The 5,000-nt window shown below is 50.2% G+C and overlaps 1 protein-coding gene across 11 annotated transcripts in view; it reads left to right on the top strand.

Moving 5' to 3' along the window:
* The window catches only part of nfia (nuclear factor I/A), a 154,276-nt gene that overhangs the window by 108,677 nt on the left and 40,599 nt on the right, over window positions 1-5,000 (top strand). The gene's annotated exons all lie outside the window — the stretch shown is intronic.

The raw sequence follows: 5,000 nt of genomic DNA, 5'->3' as shown, positions 1-5,000 counted from the left end.
ATCCCCATGTTATACGCAGATCCCCATGTTATATGCAGATCCCCATGTTATATGAAGACCCTGATGTTATATGCAGATCCCCATGTTACATGCAGATCCCGATGTTATATGCAGATCCCGATGTTATATGAAGACCCCGATGTTATATGCAGATCCCCATGTTATATGCAATCCCTTGTGGAAGATGTAGACTTATGTCTTCCTTTCATTCCACTCTGAATCTGCAGCAATGCTGTGATTTCTGTTGGCAATCTCGTGGAACTCCATCTTGATGCGCATTCACAGTGGAACCTTCTCTGGTTACCGCTGCGTTTTTTCTTCCTGTTCCGTTCTGCTGTTTTCTTTCTTTTTCTTTCTTTTAGAACAATGGAATCCTCTGTTCCTCTGCTAGGAATCGAGGCTGTGGCAGAATGCAGCTGTCAGCTTAAAGATCGCTAGATTGCATTACAGCTCTGCTCAGCCTGTGGATGAGCTCACAGGCTCTGCAGCCTTGTGTTTGGTCCGATGGAGTGTCTTCTGTTGTAGTGCGCTGGCGTCCCATTCATAGATGTGCTTTGTTTTTTTCCTTGACTAAACAAACGGGAAATGCAACCCCAAATATTTTGTGAACTCTGATTTTAATACCCATTTATCTAGATAAAAATGTTAAACATTAAGATATCTAATAAAAATATCTAAAGTCTATCTAGTTGCAATATTAAACACCTTCTTTTGAAGGTGAAATAAAATGCAGCTGAAATGCAACTGTCAGCAGCAACATCTGGGGTCCAAGCACTTTTGTGGTAGTAATAGACTTGGATTCCTCATAAATATTTTACAATAGTATAGTGTGTGCATCATGCTGGCGAGATTTCATATTGATTTGACTTCGGTAATCTTATTTTATTGCATCTGAATTCTGATTCGCTTCTGATGGTGGTGTTTTATAACTGTTTATTATTGCAAATCCACAATACCACAAAAAAAGTTTGCCAAGAAGAAACTTTGTAAGAAGTAAGTTATGCTTTAAGAGTTCAATCAATTTCTAATCAATTTGTAATATTTAAACACTGGCGTTGCATATTAAGCATTGCACTCAGTTGCATTGTGCTATAAGCACAAGGCTGCTGCTAATTAATAAAATAGGTTTTTTTTTTTTAAATCACTGATTTTCACACACAGGATTCTGAAGTTTCATTTTGGTAGCCCAGGACAGGTGTGTAAAAATAGGTTTTACAGATGTAAACAAGAGTACAAGAGCAGTCTAGAGACTGTTTACTTATCAATTCTTTTAAGAACTGCACACCCAGTTTTGCTGCCAAAAAATAAATAAAAGGGATGAGACCTTAATAAATATGATAGCATCCCAGAACCCTGCACCCCTCAACAGAATCTTTCCAAAGCAAGAGATCCGTGAAGAAGGGCCCTGAAGCAAGTGCAGACCAGTGGTGCAGACCAGTGGTGCAGACCAGTGTGCAGACCAGTGGTGCAGACCAGTTGTGCAGACCAGTGTGCAGACCAGTGGTGCAGACCAGTTGTGCAGACCAGTGTGCAGACCAGTGGTGCACCACGAAGAACTACAGAGAAGGAAAGAGGGGTCAGAAAAGAAGGAAAGATGACCTTTAAAAATTGCAGACGTCCACAGTGGAGAGTGACAGAGCGCAGCACGATCCATACACGCCTGCCGATTGCCGCTAACAATAGCCGATCCAAAGTGCCCGTCAGCAGTTGCAGGAGTCTTCTGATCAAAGGTGCATTGATCATGCTCCTCCGTGACCTAATCAGGGGCCTCCCCCCTCCACCGTGGCGGGGGAGTCAGGGAGATAGGGGCACCAGGGGCCATGCACGCTGTTCCCACCCTTGGCCTGCGCACCTCCTGCCAACACAAAGACAGCATCTGGAGAGGGAGAGCGTCTGGGTACCATGAAGACCTGGCCCGGCGACAGCAGAGACGAGGAGAGGGTTTAGCTGTGTGTTTGTGCGTCTGTGTGCATGTGTGTGACAGAGATAGAGAGAGAGAGGTGGGGGGTGATTTTACGATGGCTCAGGAGAGTTGCTGTTTAAAATAGTGTGTGTGTGCATGTGTGTGTGTGCGGGGGGGATATTAGTACGGTTAGCACAGCCAAAGCTGCGGTGCATCAGAAGTCCTGGCATATGATTGTAATGAGATTAAGGAATATGCATAATTGATCCCGCTCCACTGAGGCACTGGCTTTTATCCCAACATCTGCGACACGCTAGGAAGAAGGGCAGTGCAGGGCAGCACACGCCGCCTGTTCACTTCCAATCAGTAGTGACTTTTTCTTTATTCCTCTTCTCTCCTGTAGCTTTAGTGCCTCTTTGATTTCTACTTTTATGAAAGTATTTCTGTTCGCCGTGCCACACAATGACAGCATAAGCAGACCAGTGCAGGCTGTGTGAGGGGCAGTACACCATCAGTAGGTATCATGCACTACTAACACAGAGCAGTTCAAACTGGTCGCCCAGTCGCAAATTCCCATATACCATATATACTTTATTAGCTGTTCTTGAATCCAGTATAATGTGATTTCATTTTAAATAGCTAAGCTGACCGATCTTTATCTACCCATTAAACTGAAATGCACATTATTTGAATTATTAGATAAGAGCATTGTAATGTAACTGTGCCAACACCTAGCTGTCAGCCGAATTTCTTACACGTCAAACCCTGCCCCCCAACGGCACATCCGCCCCCAAAGCGCCTCTGTGACAGAGGCAGCCAATAGCAGAGGTCCTCTAAAGGGATCGGCCCCCATGAGGCGTCCAGGGATCAGTGTGCCGTACGTACACAGCTTCGTGATTTAGGAAAGAGTCTGTGGAAGCAACAGCGTGACATAGCATCCACGCAGGGTAACAGGATCGGGCCAGAACAGGGCATACGCGCTTGGCACCTGCAGCAGACAGGGCTCCCATGCACTGCGTGAGACTTACTTAGGCGACGGGGGCGGGGCCGGGCGGGGCTGGGCGGGGCTCGCACCGCACTCGGACGATGAAGGGTGGTGATGTGGAAACGGCGACGGGCTGCTGCCGTTCCTGCCTGTCTATACGCCGTGACCTTGGCTTTGTGCACCCATTACACAATTCAGTGGCAGCCCAATCGAATCTGCTTCTGTCGATCAATATCCTATTAAAGCGCCACACAAAAAAAAAGAGGGAGAGAGATAGAGAGAAGGAGAGAGTGGTGGAGGGTGGGGCGGAGAGGTGGAGAGAGGGAGAGAGAAATGAAAGTCTCCATAAAGTTAGCGGTTATAGCTACGTTTTTGTAAATGGAACTACACATAATTGGCCGGTCAATACTAGGCAGGAGTAATTTCGGAGATTGGGCCCACCCTTTCTGTATGCTACCTCCTCTCGCTCTTTGTCTCCCCCTGTCTTTATGACCACCAGAGATTTGGGTTCTTGGCATGGACCCTGTAACAATCTCACTCTCCCCTGCCAGTACGATCTCTTGAACACCACTGTGTACTTCCTGCATAGTCCACCTTGGCCACAGCCTTTAAATAAAGACTCAGAGACACGACTTGGCACACAGACAAGCTCAGGTAGACTACAGGATGTGTGCGTGCGTGCGTGTGTGAATGTGCGTGTCCATGTGTGTGTGTGTTTGTGTGCTTAGCTCACGGCTCCGGAGGCCGGGGAGGCAGGATTTTGGATTAGGCCAACGTTATTATTCTTGTTCCACTGGCACGAGCCCTGCTGGAACGCTGGCAGGCATCGGCCGACCAGGTCTAGGGGCAGGGACACCTGGGATATCCCCCGGTACCGACCGAGCCCTGGCACGCTCTGCACAGCCATATGATGGAACAGGGGGAGCCAATGAATAATTGAGTAGGTGGGGGAGGACAGTTACCCGACTCTGGCCCGCCCTGTGCCCACCCTGTGCAACCCTGTGCCCGCCCTGTGCAACCCTGTGCTTGCCCTGTGCCCGCCCTGTGCCCACCCTTGCCCACCCTGTGCCTGCACTGTGCTCGCCCTGTGCCCACCCTGTGCTCGCCCTGTGCCCACCCTATGCCCGCCCTGTGCCCACCCCGTGCCCGCCCTGTGCTCGCCCTGTGCCCACCCTGTGCTCGCCCTGTGCCCACCCTGTGCCCACCCTGTACTCACCCTGTGCTCGCCCTGTGCTCACCCTGTGCCCGCCCTGTGCTCGCCCTGTGCCCACCCTGTGCTCACCCTGTGCCCGCCCTGTGCCCACCCTGTGCCCCCATGCCCTGCCATCACCGCCAGCGACGCAGCCTCCGCTCAGTGGACGCTGGCAGTGCCATCTGCACGGAAACACACACTCAAGCCCCTAATGGTCCCATAGACAGTGCTGGAGAGTTTTTCCATATCTCAGTCCTCCTGGAGTTCAGGCTCAAAGTGCTGGACACACGCTAAGTAAGCAAGGCATTTGTACAGCAAGAGCAGTGTTCATAATGAGGAGAAATTCAGAAGTTCTGAACTGTGACTGTTCTCTGCACTGGGCACCATGGCGATCGGCACGAGCGTCCACTGTTCGCCCACACGCCTGCCTTTCTGCTTCTGAAAACACGTTGGCCGGATCGCGGGTGGTGTTAGGCGTGAGCTCCGACTGGGTGGAGAAGAGGAGAGCCGGTGATGTCTAGCTTGGTGAACTCAGTTCCGTGGGCAGGTGGAGCTGTTGCCAGATCAGCATGTTTGACCTCTCTAATGGCATTTTTACACTGGTAATATGCAAAAGACAGTAGTAGTGGTGTCTAGTCTAGCAGAGGCAGTCTCCTCCGTTCCTCCAGCCGCGCTTCGCTTTGACGGCGCGGATAGCTCTGGGGGCCAGCTGACCCAGCAGAACAGTACCAAACGCTGTCAGAGCTGCCTGGCCAGGGCCTGGAGGCAGAGACAGCAGTCTGCGCGCTGATGTCCAGGTCTGACGCTGATTGCTACTTTTGTTGTCAAATACTTCAATTTGAAAATCCGGCCGAACAAAAGGCGATTTTTCCCCTTCCTCCTCCTCCTCCTCCTCCTCCTCCTTTTCTTGCTCTTTTTCA

This window comes from Electrophorus electricus, chromosome 26 (genome assembly GCF_013358815.1).
Source record: "Electrophorus electricus isolate fEleEle1 chromosome 26, fEleEle1.pri, whole genome shotgun sequence".
In the NCBI taxonomy this organism is placed as follows: domain Eukaryota; kingdom Metazoa; phylum Chordata; class Actinopteri; order Gymnotiformes; family Gymnotidae; genus Electrophorus; species Electrophorus electricus.
This window is presented reverse-complemented; position numbering and strand designations above follow the sequence as displayed.